We start from the raw sequence: 25101 nt of genomic DNA on the forward strand, positions 1-25101 counted from the left end.
GCGTAAGACAGCGGACATCAGGAACTATAATATGTATAGAATTGCACAGGCTCTCACGAGCGGAGGAAGCCTAAAAACAGTGAAGAAGAAACTAGGAATAGGCAAGAATCGGATGTGTGCGTTAACAGACAAAGCCGGCAATATCGTTACTAATATGGATGAGATAGTTCAAGTGACTGAGGAGTTCTATAGAGATTTATACAGTACCAGTGGCACCCACGACGACAGTAGAAGAGAGAATAGCCTGGGGGAATTCTAAATCCCACAGGTAACGCCAGAAGAAGTAAAGAAAGCCTTAGGAGCTCTGCAAAGGGGGAAGGCAGCTGGGGAGGATCAGGTAACAGCAGATTTGTTGAAGTATGGTGGTCAGATTGTTCTACAGAAACTTGCCACTCTGTATACGCAATGCCTCATAACCTCGAGCGTACCGGAATCTTGGAAGAACGCTAACATAATCCTAATCCATAAGAAAGGGGACGCCAAAGACTTGAAAAATTATAGACCGATCAGCTTACTGTCCGTTGCCTACAAAGTATTTACTAAGGTAATCGCAAATAGAATCAAGAACACCTTAGACTTCTGTCAACCAAAGGACCAGGCAGGATTCCGTAAAGGCTACTCAACAATAGACCATATTCACACTATCAATCAAGTGATAGAGAAATATGCAGAATATAACCAACCCTTATATATAGCTTTCATTTAATACGAGAAAGCGTTTGATTCAGTCGAAACCTCAGCAGTCATGGAGGCATTACGGAATCAGGGTGTAGATGAGCCATATGTAAAAATACTGGAAGATATCTATAGCGGCTCCACAGCCACCGTAGTCCTCCACAAAGAAAGCAACAAAATCCCAATAAAGAAAGGCGTCAGACAAGGAGATACGATCTCTCCAATGCTATTCACTGCATGTTTACAGGAGGTATTCAGAGACCTGGAGTGGGAAGAATTGGGGATAAAAGTTGATGGAGAATACCTTAGCAACTTGCGACTCGCTGATGATATTGCCTTGCTTAGTAATTCAGGAGACCAATTGCAATGCATGCTCACTGACCTGGAGAGGCAAAGCAGAAGGGTGGGTCTGAAAATTAATCTGCAGAAAACTAAAGTAATGTTTAACAGTCTCGGAAGAGAACAGCAGTTTACGATAGGTAGCAAGGCACTGGAAGTGGTAAGAGAATACATCTACTTAGGGCAGGTAGTGACCACGGATCCGGATCATGAGACTGAAATAACCAGAAGAATAAGAATGGGTTGGGGGGCGTTTGGCAGGCATTCTCAAATCATGAAGAGCAGGTTGCCACTATCCCTAAAAAGAAAAGTGTATAACAGATGTGTGTTACCAGTACTCACATATGGGGCAGAAACCTGGAGGCTTACGAAAAGGGTTCTGCTGAAATTGAGGACGACGCAACGAGCTATGGAAAGAAGAATGATGGGTGTAACGTTAAGGGATAAGAAAAGAGCAGATTGGTTGAGGCAGCAAACGCGGGTAAATGACATCTTAGTTGAAATCAAGAAAAAGAAATGGGCATGAGCCGGACATGTAATGAGGAGGGAAGATGACCGATGGTCATTAAGGGTTACGGACTGGATTCCAAGGGAAGGGAAGCGTAGCAGGGGGCGGCAGAAAGTTAGGTGGGCGGATGATATTAAGACGTTTGCAGGGACAACATGGCCACAATTAGTACATGACCGGGGTAGTTGGAGAAGTATGGGAGAGGCCTTTGTCCTGCAGTGGGCGTAACTAGGCTGATGATGATGATGATGATGATGATGATGATGATGATGATGATGATGATGATGATGATGATGATGATGATGATGATGATGATGATGATGATGATGATGATGATGATGATGTACACAAAGCACGTCTAAACGAGAAAATGAACAAAATATGGCTATTGATCGCTGTCATGTGTGCGACTGGCAAGTTCTATCAAAATCTTCCGCTCCTTTTGTCCCTTTTATTTCCTCCACCTCTCCTCCCCTCCAGCTGACGCTAACAGGTGCTGAGCTGTTGACAGCGCGCAATATAAACGTACAAATAAGACACACTCCTAACGCTTTCGCACTGTTCCTCTCTTGGCGATTTTGCACACGGGACTTCCATGCGTTTTGGTGCCCGTCGTGTCTACGCTCGTCGGTATATAGGTCGCGTGCGTGTTTACGTAGAGGCTGCGCAGCGTGCCACCGCCGAACGAAGACATTTTGGAAACCTGCGGTAAGCTTCCTTTCTAAATTTCCGTTTGCTTTTGGTGCACCCTGCCTGTGGCTCTGATACACAAGGTCCCTCTCGCTCCCTTCTCTGTCGCCCAATGTAACCTTGAAATAACCACCCACAAACACAGTGCACCCGGCTAATCTCAGTCATGCTCCTTGGTTTTGTCAAAGGCGCGCCACACCCGCATGGCTGCGACCAGCTCTGCCCTGAACTGCCAGAAAAAAAAAACACAATAACACGTTCGTAATTGATTACCTCTCCGCCCACCTATATTCGCAGCACTTGCTTAAAAGCAGATAAATATGGGCACGTCTGGACGATTTTACAGACGTGCCCTGATATGGCTGAATGCCCACTGAAAAAGCGTCTCGAAGTCTCTTTTGCGCGTTCATTTCTTATCGTTCACTCACTCAAAGCCCCATTCACATGGTCTCAACAGGAACAGAAACAAGTCTAGCACCACTCCTGTCTGTGCGACGAGCCTGCATACAAAGTGGCTGTGCGAGTGGCCGCGCCCTGCTCACACGAACCAACTGACTTACAGCATTAAGTTTGCAGTTAACATAACGAGTGGAGTTAATTCTTTTGGGTGATATTGAGCTACTGTCGGTATGCCAAAGTATACTTCAATATGCAAGTCTTTAAGGAGGCTCGTATTTCCGGTTTCGACTACACGCATTAAGCTATAGGGGCAGCATTCACTCAAAGGCGTCCATGATTTCTGCGTGCGAAGCTGGTGGTGAGTGAGCCGCCGATTAGTGATCTCTAATCAGCCTCCTTTCATCCTCTGCAAACTTAATGAATGTTTTATTATACGCTGGCGTGCATTCTTAAATTCTTAATGACGCGCCGTCAGGCTCCTTGAAACCTCGTTTGCAAATGCTCATTACATCTTTGAGATTTTTGCGTCAACAACTTGCTAAACGAAAAGCTAAAGCAACTAAATTATTGAGTGGCTTTGATGTCATATACAGGTATGTAGTACATAATAGAAAATAAGAACAAGTCAATGAACTTAACTGCGTCCCTAAATGCATGGATCGATTCTGGTCATTGACTGAATTCCTTTGAAGCAGTCTAAAAGAATATTGAACAATCTCCAACGAAAATAAGGACAGAAAGAACTGCTTCCAACTGAAGCCTTTCAACAGCTTGTTTTGAAAGAGTCGAACTAAATCCTAAACATGCAGGCGAAGCTAATAAAAATAAGCAAACAATTTCCCATCTGAAAACAGCGCTTGTGTACGTTATTTGTACGACTTCGTAGGCCTGCTTATTCATTCGCGCTGGAGTACTGCCTTTGTGAGTTTTTTTTTTCAAACTTCCAGCTGCAGTACGAGCATTTTTCTTCTCATATATTTTTGGGAGGGGGGAGGGGGAGGTGGTGCATGGTGTCAAGGTAACGTGAAACTCATCATTTGACTGTTTGAATAATTCTCAGCCTACGTATCAGCAGAGTGAATAGTAAACTGGCTGGTAACCAGACTTGTGCACGTTACAGAAGAAAGGTAGCCAATTACATTAACTGCGTTCAGAAATGTAATTGATTACAATTACCAGTGATAACTCAATGAAGATAATTAAAGGATTACTCAAAAGTAATCTATTACTTTTACGTTACGTGCGTTCGAACTCTTTATAACATTGGACAGATACCGTAACCACAACAAGCTGGCCTAGTGCATTCAGTGCGTTTTCTGCAACCGTTCCCACATTTCTTATATGTACTAGCAATGGCTATTCGAAAATTTCATCTTGTTTTTGTCGTGAGTACTGCGGCAGAGACAATAAAAGCAAGCTCAATGTGCGCGCTGAAGGGCAGTGATATATAGAGAGAAGTCATAAGGGAAAGGCAGTGAGATTAACCAGGCTGACCCTGGTTATCCTGCATTGGTAAACGGGAAAACGGAATTGAAGAAAGAAAAAGAAGAGAGAAGTCCACACTTCGCACTGTTAAAAAAGGCTTTCATCGCTGAGTCAGTCACAGCCGGTCATACAGGCTGGTGCATTTCAAGAAACGCACCAGGCAAAGCTTTGCAATGCAAGGCCTTGGCAAGGCGAAGCCTATGTACACGGCTTTTGTAGCCTTGCATATAGCAGACGCACGTGGCTAGGGGCACAAGATCTGCTCTGTAAAAGGCTTGTCGTCTAATGTCCCAAAGCTGTCCGAAGGACACTCCTCTCATCTTTTTACGTGGGGCAGTGAAACAGAAGAAGTTTGGTCGTTTTTTCGACACCCCGTGTAGGGGTTGAAGGACGGACTCCGGGATGAAAAAACAAAACTTGGGAGGGATTTATTCTACATTATGTACAGGAGGTGAGACGTCAATGAACAGTCGTACAGACATTACGGGCCGGCAGCAACTCGGACGCTGCGGCCCGCGGCAAGAGGTTCGAGAGAGGTGAATCAGAGAAACAGGGGATGTCCCAGAATGTTCGGGTCTCTCTGGAAGGCTTCTTATAAACCCTTCGAGCACTGGAAGTCACGTCATGTTCGACCAATGGGAGAGTCCACTCCGATGACGCCATTTTCAGCCAATGGTAGGCGCCTGTGTCGCGGTGTCACACCTGGCTGCTCTCTGCGGTCTTGCCTCGCAGACTGGCAATGCACTTCTTCTAACGAGGAGAAGGGGGGGGGGGGCTGCTCATGCTCCATTGTCCGAGGCCCACCTGCTAATCCCGGCGGCGCACGAACTTGTTGGCACGTGAACTTGTTGCCTTAAACTTGTTTGCTCGGCCGCTCCTCTGGAATGTGCTTTCCTGCTTCGGCATTCCTCAATTAGCTGTGCTGCGACTCGAAGTGGTTTGGGGAACTCGAAGTAATCGCAGGAAACAGCTCCATATCTAACAGCTCGTCCTCGCCCCGGTTGTTCTGAATGGCCGGTGAACTCAATTCGCTGGCCATGAGGAACGCTGAAAGAAGCTGCAGGGTACTGGGGTCGAGCCTCGTTTGACAACCCTCGGGATCCTGGGCCCTGGAGAACATACGTCAAACAAACCAAACAACACAGCGCTGCACCACGCGTAAGCGCAGGCTCTTCACCCCTGACTCGCCAGGCTATTACTGAGTCAAAATCAACCCTGATCTTTTAGTTCCCCAATTTTGGCAAAACAGTTCCAACCACCCTTCCAAACAGCTATCCATTTCTCCTCGATTGCCGACAAGACCAGAGTACTATTGTTGTTGCAAAACAAAAGGGTCGCCGACGATGCGAACAACAAATGAAAACAGCCGAACATAACTTAAGTGGCCTAACTACACGAACAGCATGTTTCCAATCTATCGCAGTGGCGTACTTACCGCACGTATTGGCGCCACTGAACAATCTGGTCAACCTCACAAGTACGAAATCACAAGCGCACTAGCCTTGTGGTCACTAAACAAAACGCGTACTTGCGTTGTAGGCAAACTTTTCACTTACGCTTACTCACGTTTCTTCCCTGAAAGTCCTACAGGACACGTGACGTAAACGAACAATTAAACTCGCGGGACTTACACACTCCGCAGAACTCTTAAAATAATGCGTCTTTTAATAACTCGTTCCACGCACGCTCACTAAAGAAGTCAGAATACGGCTGCCCTCCACACACACTAGCAACCCAGTCATAAAGTCTGCTTCCTTCCGTCCACACAGGACACGCGCTAATGGAACTAAGAACGCTTCTCCGTGCAAATCATGCACTCACTGAAAATCTACGCGCTTAACCTTAGAAAATTCAAAAACACTTAAAAAGAAAGAAGGTTAAATAACACGCGCTTTACCATAGGCCTTTCGACGATAACCTTGACCCTCAGGTTACTCACACACACACAAAAAAAAGCCTATCTACTTATTAATGAGCATCTCGCGAGACTACATGTTTACACAAACGCGTCTTTCAAATCTCGGAGCTTTCTCAAACCAAAACATAAACAAAGCTCAAACCTTACACTTTGAAGGAAATCCTAGTCTCAAATCGCGAAAACTTTCCGATGCTCAAAAATCAAACAAAATAACACTTTTTACTTCTACGGAAGCTCTCTTGGCCTCCCTTTTCAAACGCTTATGTCTGACTCATACTCTGAGCCGTCCCCGAGCTGGTCGCGGCTTGAAAACTACTCTGGCTGCCGAGGGACAACAAAAGGGCTGATTAACTATCAGCTCCCCCAAGACGTTACGGTCTACTGCCAATTTGCGTCCCCGCGCCCCGCTTTCAACACGAACTCGCTTGACCGCGTCGCTACTCCCCACCTGGTCTCGTCCTGCCACCCTGCGTTTCTTCGAACTGCACGCTGAGCTATGAAAAGAACTACGGAACGACGAGGAGTTTAACAGCCTCGTGCCCTTTGTCCGCGTCCGTGCAGAACATTCTTCGCGGTCCCCCTTTGACCGGTGGCTCGACCATTCTGGATGCGTCAACATCGTCCTTGACGACCGCACCTTTTTCCTCGCGCCCTGCCCTTTTGGGTTTCTGGCCATCTTAGGCGGCGCTACATTAATTACCGACTTTCGGTCTTTACCGCGCTTCTTTTTACGGCGCTTTCTCTTTGAACTCGCCTTCATGTCGCCTTCTCGTGCCTCGTGCTGGCCGGTACACATTTCGTCGGCCCGGATCGGTCTCTTACCCGCACAGTCTGAGTGATTCTCACTTAAATCAACACTCTCTCTGCCTCGACTGGCGGACAGCCCAACCGACTCTGGAACAATGCAGCAGGCTTTACTCGAGTAAGACAACTCGCACTCTTGCGAACTGCCCTCTACTACATTGCCCAGCTCACGCTGTGCATCGGCACACAGCCCGTCGGTATCGATCGCTGTCTCACGCGCGCAGTCCGAATGATTAACAACGGAATCATCCCTATCTAGGCTATCTAGACTGGCGGAGAGCCGCACCGATCCCTGAACAATGCAGTTGTTCTCTCGTGGACTACGGAGCTCGCCATCCCGAGAACTACTCTCAACTGCATCGCTCAGTTCGCACTTCATTTCTGCACGCACATCTGGCTCTACATGGGTGCTCGCGACTGTCGCGTCAACAGTACCCTTTTCTTCGCTAGCAACCTCGCTAACATTACCAGCGACGCACACGCTCGGTAACTGTGCCAATTTGTTCGCAGCTGGCCTAGCTGTCTCCACAGTCATCTGTTGGCACAGCACCTCGTCGCTCTCTCTGCGGCCTTTAACGGCCTCTATTGCCACTAAGGCATCGTTAGCAGCTAGCCTTTTCCCTTCACTTATGAATCGGCAGCCAATCTCACAGGCACTACTCTTCTCGTCGGCTTTTGGCGAAAATCTGCTAGATGCTTCCTCATTCTTTCGCTCTGTACTACCTACAGAATTCTCAGACAGCCGTTGTCTCTGTGCCAATAACTGATCACAATGCTGTATCTCTTTGATCAGTGCTGCCTTCTCTCTCTCATACTTTTGCTCACGCTCAAGCTTACGTTCCTGATACTGACGTTCGCGTTCCTTTTCACATTCGTGACGCTGACACCTAAGAGTAAGTTCTTGAAGCTCATGCTTCCGTTCATTCTCGCGTTCTTCACGCTGACGCTTACTCCTAAGTTCACGACGCTCTCCCAAACGTACACGACGCTCTCGCTCCCGTGGCTCCTGTATCACTTCCCAAGCAAGCTCAATGCTTTTGTCATCATTGCCACTATCTTGAATCGCCTTTATGATAGCTGGCGTTTTCATCTGTTCGTCCGCCTCAACTCCCAAATCGTCGCACACCAACAACAAGTCTAACTTCGTCAACCTTCTAAGATCCATGGCAGCTGCCCCGACAGGTGGTTAAAACTGTTTTCCTTAATTAATTTGTGCAAATACACAGTGCATCAAACTCCCGATTCCCAGAACTATCAAAATTGAACACACAACCTTTGAGTCTGGCGAATCATAAGGAAAAAAACCACGCGCTCACTTACGGTTGCAGCACCCTGCCATCCGGTTCATTCGTCCGCTGTTCCCGGTTCCTCCGGACTCCCTGGGTCGAAGGCTCGCTCCTTCTTCGCTACTCCCAGTTTCTTCGGACCTCTTTCGACGAAGGCTCTCTCTTCTTCGTTCTTCCCGGTTCCTTATGATCTTTCTCGACGAAGGTTGATCCGTAGCGCTGCCACCAGCTGATGCATTCGGAGGCGATCCTACCGCTGCCAACCAGATGTAGGGGTTGAGGGGCGGGCTTCGGGATGAAAACCCAAACTTGGGAGGGTTTATTTACATATTGTAACGCACAGTTGAGTGACGTTGCTTTAATCAATCTATCTTGGGTGAACTTGTGCCCGACAAAGAGCTAAACGAGAGCCTCGCTAGAACGTCCACAGTCTTTTCGCAAGAGACCCGCACCTCTTCTTCTTCCCTCGTGTCCCGCGCTGATGGCACGTTGCTCCGATTGCGCGTGCTTTGCGGGCCCGTGTTGCCCGCTTCACTGCCGCTATCTTTCGCAGGTAGCAGTAAGCAGCTGCACGGACGCAGGAGGCGGCTGGCGCGTAATTTGAAATCATCTTGCGTCATTGTCCCCCTTCCAAGAGTGCATCGTCCCGATGCGCATACAGAAGGCGGTGGTTTCCAGACTTTCAGGAATTCGCAAAGTTTGTAGGCGGAAGCAGTTATTGCCTGTCGTAGTAAGGTTTCATTCGGACGACATGGACGATTTCTGTTCGATGCCGCCGTCGTGATGAGGTTACTTGACCTTCTGGAGCGACTTCGTAGTTCAATGGACTGATTCGGCGAATTATCCTATACGGGCCAAAATAACGACGAAGAAGCTTCTCTGATAGGCCGCGCATCCGTACGGGAGTCCACACCCATACTTTGTCTCCAGGTGCATACTGGACGTCTCTTCGTCGCAAGTTGTATCGGTCCGCGTCAGTTTGTTGCTGCTGCTGAATGCGGTGTCGCGCCAGCTGCCGTGCTTCTTCAGCTCGTTGTGTGAAGTCGCTGACGTCATTGTCATTTTCGAAGGTCTCATCTACTGGTAGCATTGCATCTAGGGTTGTGCTGACGGTCCGGCCAAAAACGAGTTGGAAAGGTGTCATTTGAGTCGTCTCTTGCACAGCGGTATTGTACGCAAACGTGGCATACGGTAGTATCCTGTCCCATGTTCGGTGTTCCATGTCCACGTACATGGACAACATATCAGTCAGTGTTCGGTTCAGTCGTTCGGTCAGTCCATTTGTCTGCGGGTGATATGGGGTGGTTTTTCGGTGACTCGTGTGCGTCAATTTCATGATGGACTGTGTCAAATGGGCAGTAAAAATGGTTCCTCGGTCCGTGATGAGAACTTTAGGAGCGCCATGCCGTAGTACTATGTTAGTGACGAAAAAATCAGCGACTTCACTGGCCGTTCCCTTGACAAGAGACCCTGTCTCGGCATATCGAGTTAGGTAGTCAGTTGCAACTACGATCCAACGCTTTCCCGATGACGATGTGGGAAAGGGGCCAAGTAAGTCCATTCCCACTTGTGCGAATGGAGTTTCCGGTGGCTGTATCGGTTGTAGGAGGCCTGCTGGCTTGAATGGTGGTATTTTACGTCTTTGGCAGTCCCGGCAGGTTCTTACGTAGTGTTGCACAGAGTTCAATAACTTGGGCCAGTAATACTTCATGCGGATGCGTGCGAATGTTCTGCTCACTCCTAAATGTCCTGCTGATGGGTCGTCGTGGCATGCTTCCAATATCTCGAGTCGTAACTTTGAAGGTACGACGAGCAGAAAAGTCTCTGCACTATGTTCAAAATTTCTTTTGTACAGGACATTGTTTCGCAGGACGAACGACGACAAGCTGCGGACAAAAGGTCGTGGAATGTCAACAGGGTGTCCTTCTAGGTAGTCAATGAGCAGGCGTAAATCCGCGTCGGATCGCTGATGCTGAGCCATTTGCGATGTTGTCACAGCTCCTAGGAACGGGCAATCGTGTTCATTTTCCCCAAGCGTAGATTCCTTGTATTCAATCGGTGCACGTGACAAGCAATCAGCATCACTGTGCTTGTGACCGGACTTGTATACAACCGTTATATCGTATTCCTGCAGCCGTAGACTCCATCTTGCTAGCCATCCAGATGGGTCTTTGAGATTCGCAAGCCAGCACAATGAATGATGGTCGCTGACAGCTCGGAAGGGTCGGCCATATAAGTATGGTCTAAACTTGCTGATGGCCCATATCACCGCGAGGCATTCTTTTTCTGTGGCTGAGTAGTTCACTTCAGCCTTCGAAAGTGTTCGACTAGCATACGCAATGACTCGTTCTTCTCCGTTTTGCCACTGAATGAGAACGGCACCGAGTCCTAAATTGCTTGCGTCTGTGTGAATATCAGTTTCGGCTTCCTCGTCGAAATGAGCAAGAACTGGGTGGTTCTGAAGACGCTTTCGGAGCTCATTGAAAGCATTCTCCTGCTCATTCAACCAGACGAAAGGCGCGTCTTCCTTTGTTAGCCGCGTTAGTGGTTCGGCGATCCTTGAAAAATTTTTGACGAAGCGTCTGTAGTAGGCGCAAAGTCCTAAGAATCGCCTAACAGCCTTTTTGTCGGTTGGTTTTGGAAATTTCTCCACGGCCGCAGTCTTCTCAGGGTCCGGGCGAATGCCTTCTGAACTGACGACATGGCCGAGGAAAAGAAGCTCGCGAAAGCCGAAATGACATTTCTGCGGTTTTATCGTCAGACCTGCTGATCTAATCGCTTTCATCACAGCCCGCAGTCGTTCTACATGCTGCTCGAAGGTGGTCGAAAAAACCACGACATCATCAAGATAAACGAGACAGGTTTGCCATTTCAGACCGGTGAGCACAGTGTCCATCATCCGCTGAAACGTGGCAGGTGCGGAACAAAGGCCGAATGGAAGCACTTTGAACTCATATAGTCCATCTGGCGTCACAAATGCCGTCTTTTCACGATCTCGTTCGTCCACTTCTATCTGCCAGTAGCCGCTTTTGAGGTCCAGGGAGGAAAAGAATTTGGCATCTCGTAGTCGATCTAGAGTGTCATCGATTCTTGGAAGTGGGTACACATCCCGCTTTGTGACGGCGTTCAGCTTACGATAATCAATGCAGAAGCGCAAGGTCTGGTCCTTTTTCTTTACGAGTACCACAGGCGACGCCCACGGACTTGCCGACGGCTGAATTACATCATCTTCCAGCATTTCCTTAACTTGACTTCCTATAGCTTCTCTCTCTTTTGGTGACACTCGGTAGGGATGCTGGCAAATAGGCCTTACTGCTTCGTCGACAATTATCCGATGTTTGGCAATAGATGTCCGCCGGACTTTGGATGACATTGAAAAACATTCGGCGAACTCCCTTACGAGGGCTTCTATTTGCTCCTTCTGTCTGGGCGATAGACCTGGTTCAATGTCGATGGCTGCAAGAACAGAATCCGCGTCGTGGAATTTCGATGTTGAAATCTCTGGGATGCTCAGGTCTGTAACTTGGACGAAGTTATTAAGGCTGGCAATAACGGTTCCCTTCGCGACATGTTGCACCTCATTTCCAAAATTAGTGAGGAAAACGTTGGCACATCCACCACGCAGCTGAACAAGCCCTCTTGCCACGCAGATCCCTTTTTCGAGTAGGAGACTGGTGTTGCTGTCTGCAATTCCTTCGCAGTCACTGAACGCGTCGCTTCTTACTGCGACGGCTACGCTGGATCTAGGAGGAAGCATCACGTCGTCATCGGCAATGTAAAGGGCGTCGAATTTTTCTTCAGTGTTGAATGCTGCGATAGCGTGCTTTGTTGAAAAAGAAACACATGATTCCCGCAAGTTGATTACAGCGCCATTATCCTGCAAGAAGTCCATGCCAATAATCAAGTCTCTTGAGCACTCGGGAAGGACGATAAAGCTAGCGACGTACGTGAAGCCTCGTATTCCTATTCTAGCCGTGCACTTTCCAGCGGGGTCGATGAGGTGCCCTCCTGCGGTGCGAACTTGTGGCCCTTTCCATGGTGTCAGCACTTTCTTCAGTTTCCTGGCAAGCTCACTACTTATTACCGAGTAATCCGCACCTGTATCCACTAACGCGTTCACTTCGTAACCGTCAACAAACACACGTAAATCGGAACTAACGTCGCTCTTGTGACACTGGTTTCTGAGTCCCTCGTCGTCGCTCGGAGTCATCGATGGAGGTTCTTGTCTTTTCGCGTCGGCAGCGACCTTACCTCCTGAGGTCGCTGACTCTAGTTTTCCCGAAGCGGGCTCTGTGAACGGCGTCTTGGGGAGCTTGAAGACGGGCGGGGGCTCGGTGACCGATGCCTAAACGGCGCTGCTGATCGAGGTTGGTGTTGCTGGTAGGCGTATGGGGAGCTCTGACGAGTGGACAGGTATTCCTCGATTTCCGATGGACGCTCACCATTTCGGGGGCAAGGTGCGTTCACCGGAAAGCCACGAAGCCCTGCCTGGCGATAGTGGCACATTCTGTACAGGTGGCCAGCCTCCCCACAGTGGTAGCAGAGGGGTATTCGGTCAGGAGTGCGCCATACATCAGCCTTCCTGAATCTTCTCTCGGGTGGCGGCAGCGTAGTTCGAGGCATCGAGCAATTCATAGAAGAAGTGGCGGCGACGTCAGCACGTGCGGGACTGTGCCGCAGCACATCGGCATATGAGACGCTCGGTTGGCGCAGTCGTAGCGCTTGGGGCTGCGCACTGAGCTGTGGTTCCCGGACGACCTGCCTGACCTCTTCACGAACCAGGTCTGCCAGGGAAGAGGGCGTTGGAGCGTTCTGGTCAAGCCGTAGCCGCTGGAGCTCTTCTCGCACTACAGATCGCACGAGCTCTCGTATGATCTCCACGCTATTTCCAAAGACGGCTGGAACTGTGTCTACAGAGGTGATGTTCATCTCCCGGTTGTACATCCTTGATCGCTGTTGCAACGTGCTTTCCATTGTTGTCGCCTCTGCACGAAACTCAGCGACGGTGCGCGGCGGGCTCCGAACCAACCCTGCAAACAGTTCCTGTTTTACGCCGCGCATTAGATGACGTAGTTTCTTGTCCTCGCTCATGTTCGGATCGGCTCGGCGGAATAGGCGGGACATGTCTTCTACATACATGGCCACGCTTTCGTTATTACGCTGGTTTCTTGCTTGCAGGGCAGCTTCGGCCCTCTCCCTGCGGTCGGTACTCGGGTAAGTTGCCAGCAACTTACCGGAAAGCATCCCACGACAGAAACGTCGCTTCGTGGTTTTCAAACCACGTTCGAGCGCTGTCCTCTAATGCGAAGTAAACATTTCGTATCTTGCGCTCTCCGTTCCATCCATTGAACTCAGCGACGCGCTCAAAGCGTTCCAGCCAGTCCTCTGCGTCTTCAAATGAGTCGCCGTGGAAAGGCTCTGGCGTCATTGGCGAGTTGACCACGATGTGAGTTGGCGTGGTTTGAGTCGTCATATCGGTAGCGTTTCCGCTAGCAGATGCTGACGCTCCGATAGAAACCGGCAAAGGGGAAAACTCGGGGGGCTCACCACGTAGGCGACGACTGCTGCGTTGGTGAACAGGAGTCAACTCGATGGGTCCAAGTCGCCGTGAGTCCGGGCTCCTTTCTCTGGCTTGAGAAGGGCTTGAAATCATACCCAGCACCTCCACCAGATTTGTAACGCACAGTTGAGTGACGTTGCTTTAATCAATCTATCTTGGGTGAACTTGTGCCCGACAAAGAGCTAAACGAGAGCCTCGCTAGAACGTCCACAGTCTTTTCGCAAGAGACCCGCACCTCTTCTTCTTCCCTCGTGTCCCGCGCTGATGGCACGTTGCTCCGATTGCGCGTGCTTTGCGGGCCCGTGTTGCCCGCTTCACTGCCGCTATCTTTCGCAGGTAGCAGTAAGCAGCTGCACGGACGCAGGAGGCGGCTGGCGCGTAATTTGAAATCATCTTGCGTCAATATTATACCAGGAGGTGAGCGACAAGTAGCCGTCGTACAGACATTACGGGCCGGCAGCAACTCGGACGCTGCGGCCCGCGGCAAGAGGTTCGAGAGAGGTGAATCAGGGAAACAGGGGATGTCCCAGAATGTTCGGGTCTCTCTGGAAGGCTTCTTATAAACCCTTCGAGCACTGGAAGTCACGTCATGTTCGACCAATGGGAGAGTCCACTCCGATGACGCCATTTTCAGCCAATGGTAGGCGCTTGTGTCGCGGTGTCACACCTGGCGGCTCTCTGCGGTCTTGCCTCGCAGACTGGCAATGCACTTCTTCTAACGAGGAGAAGGGGGGGGGGCTGCTCATGCTCCATTGTCCGAGGCCCACCTGCTAATCCCGGCGGCGCACGAACTTGTTGGCACGTGAACTTGTTGCCTTAAACTTGTTTGCTCGGCCGCTCCTCTGGAATGTGCTTTCCTGCTTCGGCATTCCTCAATTAGCTGTGCTGCGACTCGAAGTGGTTTGGGGAACTCGAAGTAATCGCAGGAAACAGCTCCATATCTAACACCCGTGGTGCTGTAACGTGCATCTTGTGGTGCGGACATATTCTGGTTGTCGTTACTCAGCATCTGGGTGATTCGTGAAGAGCAACGCCTAATTTTGTCATTGTTGCTGGGACATGAAGAAGACGCTGCCGGTTGGGCCAAAGAAACGCTGTGCAAATTGTCCGTAGGCGATTTCCTGGCATTAACGTCCTAAGTGGTCGTCGCTATTCGTCCGCCAACATCTGGTGGAGCGTTAGCATGAGGAAACAAATATTGTGCTCCCGGGTGTCTGCTGCGTGGCACAATTTCGGGCGTTTTACTTCAGTTCCCACCATATTCAGGTTCCTAAAGGTGCGTCACATGTTACAGCTTATCTCATCAGTAAAGTAACTAATTACATGTAGTTTATTTATTTATTTATTTTCAATACTGCTAGTCTCTTTATCGAGACCATAGTAGGTGGGCATATTGTTACAATGTAAGCGTTGATACAACATGTAAGCGTAAGCATGTAAGCATGTAAGCGTTACCGAGTAAAAAAAATGTAATCGCTAAATTACAGGATTGCTCAAAAATGTGATGCTTCACAAGTAAATAATTACATGTCATTCGTTACGTGCAAGTCGGCTGCTAACTGAATATAGCGAGGAAAAAGAAAACGCGAAGGGGTGACATAGAAAAAGACACAGTACGTAGCAGTGTGTGTATTGCTCTCGGAAGTTACAGAGTGGTTTTTGTTTCTTCCGTTATGATTATTTACACATAAGCTTCAGTATCATTTTCTAATCATTCAATACAAAATACTCCTCTTCTTTAACAGCCCGCTATTCCAGAACTCCAACACTTCGTCAAAATTATCCGTGCTGAAAGTATGGAACTCTGTGAACAGCATGGGGATAAGTGTGCACTATCCCAGTGCGTGCGCTGCGCAAGGTTTGCTATTCCGCACCACCTAAGCTTAGCGACTTTTTTTCTTCGTGTACTTTTCTCTCGCAACGGCGCCGACAAAGAGACCTCTTTGTCTTCACCATCACTGCAATTCATAGTCTCCTGTAGTACCATTGCTTTTGCTTTCGTCAACCGATGGTAGAATGGGAGGATTGTCCAACAGCATGGCGTGTTTGTTTTTTCTTCTTTTTTCAAAAGCCGGAAGGAGAGGAAACGACGTGACGTACAGCCCCCGAAGGAAGGCGGAGACAAATGGCGAGTCAACTTGAAACTGGGCCGTTTTTCTGGCTTAAGAAATGCTCGTGTCCAGACAGTTTTTCGTGTGTCACTGCATCCACCGGCGTGCGTCAGGAGAAAAAGAAAGTAGAGTGAGTTTAGAGTATCACGCTGGTTTGCCTTTTAATGCGTTTTAAGTGCTGGCTGCATCGAGAAAACTATAACATTGGGTATGAGTTCAGGCTGACAAAGGTACCGCACACACCACGGCAGTCTAGTGCCTATGGCGTTGGACTGCTGAGCTCGAAGTAGTGGGTTGAATCCCGGCCGCAGCATCGGCATTTCAATGGGGGTCGAATAAAAAAAAAACTTTGGCTCCAATCCACGCTAGGAAGCTAGTTGGACAATAAAGCTGTAAATGACACTTGGAACGGTTACCCATTGCGACCAGGCTTTAAATTATTCCCATGGCGATATTCACATTCACTTTACCTCATTATTCGCCGTAGACGTTTCAACGACTTGCGACTTGGCTTGCGCCCATTATTTCGTGGACCTGCGACGAGTAGACCAGAGACAAGCGAAATGCACTTAACCTCGAACCACGGTCTATAACACGCGAAGGCAACTGAATTCAAATTCAGCGTCGAGAACAACCTTTTTAAATGTAGAAGTTGCACCCTTGAAACGATTGTCTGCATTGTACCTTCGTCCCTTAGCCGCGTATTCGGCTTCCCGACACTCATAATCATCCTGCCGCGCTTGGCGCTTGCGCTGAGCGTTCTGGACACGATGTTCATCCGTGGCACGAGCATGACGCCGTTGTTCACATTGTCGTCTCTGTTCTGTTCGCCGCTCCTCGCCTGCACACGGCTCTTTACCAGTCTTCACTATACGTGGCCTTCCCATAACATTGTCACAACACAGATGCAATGCCCTCTCTAGAATATGTAATGTGGTGACGTCACGTGCTGTGTTGCAGACTGCGCTGTCACAATCCTGCACTTAAGTTTACGTGGCTACTGACGTCACGCCCCCTGTTACAAGCAGATGTCTTATCAATTATTCTGTGCTTCCCCTTGTTAACGACCGCCTTATCATCCATCATATTGACGTGAGACGTGTTTTATGCTTTTCTTTATCGGAACCACCTATGTGGTATGCAGTATGTGTTATTCGAAAGGATATGCAAACTTTTCGCTTCAATTCTACCCTACGAATGCACTGCCCACTGGAATCGGCCCACGAAAGAAGCTATTTTTGCCCATGGACGCGTCAAATGCGGGGGGGTGGGGGGGGGGGTGTTAGAGCTATACAGATTCGCTCTGACGCTGCTATACGGTGAAGTTAAAAAACTCCAGGTGGTCAAAATTAATTTGGAGTCTCCCACTGCGACGTGTCTCATAGCCAGATCGTGATTTTGCCAAGTAAAAATCCAGAATTTAATTCTAAACTATCGTTATTCGTATTTAGTGATAAGAACAACAAACTTGGTTGTGTTGATGACCCATGCTTCCAGTGGCGTACAGAGCAGGGGCCAATTAGATGCTGCTCACTTTGACCGAAGTAAAGCATTTGATGTAGTTTGCCATGAGCTCCTCACTACAATGCTTACACAAATGGGCATACATTCTTCCATCACTGCCCTCATATCTATTTTCCTAATCAATAGATGGGGCTTCGTTGGCATTAATGGACAGTGCTCTGTTAACTATGAGATCACTAGCGCAGTTCCTCCAAGGATCCGTTCTTGACCCTCTTCTAGTCCTGATGTTCTCAACTGACATTTTGTCAGCAATTAAACATTATTCGTTATTTCTATATGAGGACGACTTAAAGGTATAATTAAGACTGTCAAAAGTGTTCATTACTGCACCGACCTCTAAAAAGATACTTCTCTCTCAAACTGGTGCAACTACATATTATATTTAAATGCTTCCAAAAATATGGCTTATAGTTACACATGGAAAATACATCATGTGCAATTTACATACTCCCTTCAGGATACTCCACTGCCCGTGGATGATCAAACATCTTGACGCGTATTTCTACAAAGTTCTACGGTCCTCTTCACACGTTATATAGACGAAACAACGTGTCATTCGCGCTCTTGGAAGTATGTCATATATTGTACGACTTCCAATTTCCTGTTGCCTTTCTAAAATTGTATTCGTCTGTGTGCCTACGACAACTGCAGTATTCCTATGTAGTTTTGGGCGCACCGTGCAAATCTAATTCTGACCTCATTGAACGCTTCCAGAATAAATTGATATCTATTTCCAAGTACCGCTTTTGCTGATCGGGTGACCATAGTATAGCCTTCTCAAGTATACCTATACTCATACCTCTAAAATCAAGACCTAATAAATTAGAGCTTTTGTTCCTCTATAGGGCGGTCCAAGACATTACCTTGCTCAAGTTTCTTGATAACGTGCGATTTTTCACGCCGCAAAAGTGTACCAGGGAGCATTCCGCGTTTTCTGCGCGGCCTTGTTGCATTATTGATTGTCCTATGGCTCGACTCCAAAAAGATATGTAACAAATATTCTGCCTGCATTGACATACTCAATAATTTTTCGTATAACTGTACATACTTACGTTATATGATCGACTCCCTTATACGCCCTCCTCTTCGTGTTTTGTGTCCTTATTTGCTTCTCTCTCCCACACTGTTTTGTCTACCACGTAATTTGTCTTCTCAGGGCATTTTGTATCGCGTATTACTTTTAAGTGCATCAGTACGAAGGTTCCGTAGCTGTTCCTGGTCACTGTAATAGACATGTGAATGATTGAATATTATTATTACGTAAGAAAGATGGGAAACAAATTGCCTTGCGTTCAGGCCGCGCCTAGTCATCAGCCACTCCCGGCGGCCGATGACTCAGCGCGCATATATGTCAATCGCGTACAGCGAAACTGAACGCAGTCTGATCGCGCGTTTTTAACAACGATCTCCGATCGCACTCCAGATCGGCTGGCAGTAACGAAAGTGAGCAACGATGATTATTGGGCTCACACATGCGAGAACTTACTACGACGCGGGAGAGCAAGACAGGCGGATGGTGCCCGTTTTTTTCGTGATAACTAAAGAAAGCGGCGAATGCCACGGAATCTTTTCTAAACTTTGCGTTCGCAAAGACGACGCCACTTTTTAAATAACTTCTATAAACAAGCAACAACTGCCCCATTTTGGGACACTGAAGGACTACTCAAAGCAGAGCGGTCAACATGCAGTGACGAACGCTTGAAGCACCAAAGTGGCCATCGTACTACGCATTGCGTCCCTGCGCGCAGTGAAACGCGGCGCGACGTCTCCAGCAGTATCACTGGCTTTAAAGTCAAATCGAGAAATTCGAGAAACGAGGTAATGTGTTCTGCAGACGAAATAAAAGAAGCAAAGCCTACGAGCGTGTCGCACTGACTGAGCGTTTACTCGGCGGTCAGTGCAAGACATTTGACCTAAAGAGAGGTTGTGGCGAGAGTATAGTGCTTAGCTTACCTGTCCTGCAGTGTGTGAGTGTGTGAACAGGAGTTTTGTCATGTTAAGTATCCAGTTTTCGTACTCTCCTCGGGACTATCGTTGAAGATTTAAGTGCATTTCCATTTGGCATTAACCATACTCTCTGGAAAGCTCGCAAAGTCTCTTCGCCGATACTTTTTTGACGCTCGTTTTCTGCTCGGTCTCCAAAAGCACGCGTGTCCTTCTTATAGGCTTTCCTCTGTTGGTGCCGTAGCCAGGCACAAGCAGTCTCTTCGAGGCGAATTTAGCGCTGGCTGTGGCCAGAGAAAAGAGTGGAACTGCAAGAGTCACGCTCTCTCAGTCAGCAAAGGAGGGACGCCAGTCAGCCTGTGCCCATGGAACCACGATGCAGAACAAAGGAGCCACGAAAACAACGACGACAAAAGATTTGAAGCCAAGAATGTGGAACATGAGGCCATGAGGGAAACTTAGGCCAACTCAGAAGGCTGTAAAATGGTGTGGGCTTTGAGGCGACTTCAGTCATGCGGGAACAGGGAGGGTGAGAAGGGACTGATGGGTTGAGTCTTTGAAAACTTTTTTGTTTGGGGCTTGTTGCCCTGATGCTTAGGAACGAAGGCAAACAAAACAAGAACAGCAAACAAAGGTGAAGGAAGTTTCTGCAATGTGCGCGACGCCCTGGCAAGGACAGGCGTAAGTATTCAAGAGGAGGCGCTCGAAAGCCGCTTGCTTCGCAATAACGGAACGCCGCAGGAGAAGCGAGGGAGGTGCGAGTCGAGCCTCGAAGTGGCAGCGAGAGGACTCGGATGAGCGTTTTTCTTTTTTCTTAGACTTCAGGGTTTAGATGGTTATGAGACTTTCTGATGCAGAATGCTTGCGCAAAAACACCTTCTTTAGAGTTTTTCTGTCACGTCAGGTAACACCTGTGCTTGCAATAAACGAAAATGCACGTCAGAATATGACGAGGTAAACTGACACATTTTGAAGTACGCTCATTCAAACATTGCGTGCTGCACACTTATTGGCTCAAAACATCTCTGCAAGACACAGTGGAATATACAGAGCTCGGAATCGCTCTGAAGCAGTGCGCAACAAGTATAGACGCTGCGTTCCTATTTTCAGCGTTAATTGTACAAATGACCAGGCACGCATAAAGTATTACGTGCTCGATTCAGCTCTTAGCGTGCAGAAAATTTACAAGCGCGTTATCTGAAAGGTTTTCTTTAATTATTTCCTTGCCCTGCAAAGCACTTGGAGAATCTCGTGTCGACAACACACAGGTCAGACTAGTGTACTGCTGGCTACTATATGTTGCCGAAAGTCGGTATAATGAGACACTGCGAAATCACAGCACCACATTTCGTCAACGACCAAATCCTCGAAAACAATGTTCCTACTGCATTTCCAGTCACGCGACGAGACTACTTCGAAATCACGCCTGTATACCGCCGCCGGTTAGCGTGAAATCGCATTCATCGAATGTCGGCGGCAGTGTGCGCTCAGGTCTGTGCGCGCCGCGCGTTCTCCGGTGAATCGGTTGATGAGGTCGTATATATTGTGAGATACTCTCCGTTAATGAGTTCCAGCAATATGCATTACCTGCAGTTGCTTTCACGGCCGGAGCGCGCATTCGGCTCGTGCCCATCCCATTCATCAGGCCGCATTGTAGGCAGCTGGCCGACCAGCTAGCTCTCTATACAAAGTGCTGGGGTTGTAGCTGCGAGAATACAGCAGAGCGCTGCAGAACACGTTTCCTTGTGGCGAAGCTGCAATCATGGACTTCGTTGAAGCACTCCGCTCGGCATTCGTGTTCCGTTACGCATTGTTCGAAAAGTGTTAAGCTTGTCCTGTTTAGTTCGGGGCACACATGACGCATGGGGAGTGGTTATTCAAACGGACCGAATATCGCGTGGTGCCATCGTCCTTAATAATTCGCTTGTTTGCAGGAAGCGTCCCTGAATGCCGCTTTGCGAAGCTGCCATAGGTCCAATCCTTTGCCGAACAAGATGGGCTTCTGTGTTTCCTTTTCCCATATTTCTGTAAAAAGTACAAGTGTGGTAAGTTTCTTGATGTTTTACATATTAGCGCCAATCTTAAGTTACAACAGCTATGACACTAGATAAAATTCGGGAAGAAACATTTCGACTGTGTCCCATGGTTTCTGGTCATGGCCACTGACAAGTTACACCCATACAAAGCGAACTACAAACATCGGCGATCATTAAACTTGAGCGCGATTCCTGCCAATTCCTAGGGCACCCTAACAAAGGGAACAACGTATACGATTCGGGTCCTTCCAATTGTACATGATACGTTCAAAAGAAAATTCAGGGTTAGCGAGCATGTACGTGCTGACGAGGCGGCAATTGCATTACTAAACACCAGGCGGGAACTAATACGAAACCTACAATAAACAGGTAGGCCTCCCCTTGCTTAGGCAGATGGAACAAACACACAAAAAAAGCACCATCCCATGCTCCAGCAAGACTAAGTAACAACTTTAGCCGCTCGTTCTGCAAGTCCATTATGCGATCCTTAGCAAGTGCTGAGGCGGGGAAATTATCTAGCCTTTTTCTGAACCACGGTTTTTCAGACAGGCTAGTCAGTAGAAGACTTTTTTGGCACTCAGACCTCTGCTACCCACCATGGCTTCTGCAAGCGCCGAAAAAAGGACCCTCAATCGAAGGGCTTAAAAATAAAAGCGACGTTTCCACATTAGCAGCAAAACAATTAGCGTTACATCACCTATTTGGCAAGTACCAGCAATCTATTCACGGCTACACGGACGGTTCCGTAATCAAAGAAAGTGCGAATGCAGCGTGTGTTACATCATCCTTAGAGGTAGAGTGCGCTTGTCAACGAGGACACACGTCGTCGCCAACAATCGCGTAATTAGTGGCAATTCTCCAAGCCACTCATTTTATCAAACGATATGAGACACCAACAAAGTGGGTAATTTGCATGAACTCCTTATCGGCTTTAGCATGTCTTCAAAGTATTGATGACAGCCAACCACACGCACGAATAACATACGCAGTACTCAACAGTTTATCTCAGGCTAATGATAGGAAACATGAAGTGATATCACAGTGGGTCCCGGACCATGCTGGGGTATAGGAGGCAACGAACTAGTGGACTGACTGACAAAATCCGCGCATAAAGATGCAGAAATTCAACTCATCCCTTTATCACCAATGGACACAAAACGGATATTGAGAATACTAAAGAAAGACTTGTGCATGTCAACGTGAAAACACTAAGGAATCAATCCTTTACGAAGTGGACCCTCAACTCAAATACTAGCTGGATGTACAACTTTCTATAAGTACCAAGACACTAATTCATCGACTGCGCCTTGGGACAGCATGCACGAAGCATTTCCTATATCGCATCAAACGGGCTCTTTCCCCAGTTTGATCATGTAGCCACGACGATGAGGATGTTCGCCATCTGCTCCTCGAATGCCCCATATACGAGATGCAAAGACGGCAGCTAGAACAAGAGCTACACTCCATAGATCCTCACCGGCCTTTCTCAATCGCAAAATCGCAGGGCCCATGGCCATCGAAAATAGCGCAGTCAAAAGCATTGAACGCACTTGAACACTTTTATAGGCATCCTTAACAAATACTAGGTATTGCACTGAATAATCACACGATGTTACTATAACATTCTTCTAATATTTGTGACTATTAGTGTTTTTATATAACGTGTTATAAAATTTTTTCGTACGTGAATTATTTTAACACTGTGTAATTCCTCATCTGTTTATATGCTCATCGAAGTCTACATCACGACCATTTGTGTGTGTTTGGGACTTTGTTTGCGAACTCATTGTGGTATAACTTGCATTTGACTTTTATACTATTATGTACATGGGCGTATAGGAATATTCTGTGGATTTCTGACCGTATGAGGCGATTTCTTTTCATTTTTCGACATATAATTATATTGTTGTTTCCGCTATGAGAAAAGGAGTAGCCGTCACCATTATACAGTGACTACGTCTCATTCTTTTATTTTCACTTCAATAAAAAAAAATTTCCGGTGAACCTTAATGTTTATAAAGCCCTTCGCCTTCACATTGAAGAACTCAGCGGTCTCGGGCTTTTATTGTTGTTTACTAACTGCGACGTTATATGAAGTTCAGCTACTGTAGAATATACTATCCCAAGATCGTCGCGAAAAGCAACAAAAAACGAGAAAACAAAATAAATAGTAAAAATGGAAATAAGAAAGCTCTCACTATTGCGTATAATGAAAGAAGCATACTACATACACTCTAGTAATGAGAATCAGAATCTCGTTTTATGGAGCTACTAAGTATAATACATCAATCAAAATACAGAAGGAGAAACCACAGCACAAGGTTGTAGGGGGACTTCTTGATAGGCAGTACATAAAACGAATCAAATTATTAAGCAGCAGCGCAAAAAAGAGCAAAATAAAGAAAGAGAAACAATAGTACATGAAAAAAATGAACGGTACAATCCAAGTGATAATAAAAATAATAGAAAATAACATCGATAACTGTGCGCAGGACTACTTCAGAACTGAACAAACAAGACAGCAGAATATCAGTAACTTCTAGTAGGATGTACGTTACAGAACTAACAATCTAGTAGATACCTATATTATGGCGAGAGAAAAAAGTGTTATATCTAAAAAAATTATATTATCTTCGATAAAAAACAATAATGCAAGATGATACTAATAAAACAAAAACAAAAATGTGTACTATTGTACTGATGGATATTACAGAACTGAGCAAACAAGAATTCAGAATACGAGTAATTTCCAGCACTAGGTACACAGTTAAAACTGGACCGAAAGTTGCAAATTTATACAATTCATGCGTAATGCGGTCAGCGTATAATATGTGACAGGCATGCAAAATTTATGGTCATGCCCAAATAGTCCAGTTCACAGCAAATCGCATAAAAAGCCAAGGCGGTCGCAAAAGCACTTATATGGTGCTACACTGCCTTAAGCTCTGAGAGGCTCATCGAGAACACAGTGTCAAAGCCGTCCATACCTCTGCTTAAATTGTGGCAAGGTGCACCTGCGTGGCACTTACCATTGACCGTAATGCAGGCATGCGCCGAAAAATTGGATGGCGTAGCAACTCTTGCTCTTTGCTATATTGACAAAATCAAGGCCAGAACCCTCACCACGCATTTTCCATACGTGACAAATCTGACAAGCCTTCGTCGCACTGTATAATTGTCTCGGTCGTGTGGAAAGATTCTCTCTTCGTTACTCGGCCAAAGTTGTTTACTTTGACGCCGCCTTCTTGTCGTTGCCCTCGCATATCCGTACGCGAAATTGCTCACCAAGGACCTTGAAGACGTCTCGATTCGAAAAGTGCAAGTGAAAGCCAACCGCCAGTAGCACATTATACGACAAAGATATCTGAAATTTGCATTCACAAAAAACATAATGCGTAGAAAAGAGCAACGTATTCGCGATTCAAGGTTTTCAGGCAAAGAAAAAACGTTAATGCAAGAAAGCAGCGGTGAGATATTTGCAGTTGTCGACTTACTAGCGGCGCAGTCACAAACAATTGCCATTTTCTACCGAAACGGCCGCCGTTTACCCTCGACGGCATCTCGACTGCGCCTGTGGAGTCATAATAGCGCGTCGAAAATAACCATAAAATCTGGTTCGTGGCGAGAAGTGCAGAGATCACGCAGGGTGAAACAAAGAATGGCGGCAGTAACAAAATAAATGAGAAGGCAGGCAGCCGGAAGAACGAAATTCACCGGACCATGAAATTTTTCCCAAGCATGTTATGCCCCTCGCCTAGCATCGTCCTTGAGGTCCGAGCGAAAAGAGGGGGGGGGGGGGGAGCTCCCTCGGCGTCTTTGCAC

General features: G+C 47.4%; 1 protein-coding gene across 15 annotated transcripts in view; it reads right to left on the reverse strand.

Annotated features, from left to right (window-relative positions):
* LOC135911416 (uncharacterized) overlaps nt 1-25101 on the reverse strand; it is a 989518-nt gene that overhangs the window by 930946 nt on the left and 33471 nt on the right. For 3 of the 15 annotated variants that reach the window (XR_011513997.1, XR_010567340.1, XR_010567339.2), the window contains exons 2-3: nt 18352-18521; nt 16246-16309 (exon numbers count right to left, since the gene is read on the reverse strand). The exons of 11 other annotated variants lie outside the window; for them this stretch is intronic. The gene's annotated coding sequence lies outside the window, so the exon portion shown is untranslated. The remainder of the gene's footprint in view (nt 1-16245; nt 16310-18351; nt 18522-25101) is intronic. One more of the 15 variants, XR_011514000.1, reaches the window with a different exon arrangement.

Source organism: Dermacentor albipictus, chromosome 4, assembly GCF_038994185.2.
Source record: "Dermacentor albipictus isolate Rhodes 1998 colony chromosome 4, USDA_Dalb.pri_finalv2, whole genome shotgun sequence".
NCBI classification, from domain to species: Eukaryota; Metazoa; Arthropoda; class Arachnida; order Ixodida; family Ixodidae; genus Dermacentor; species Dermacentor albipictus.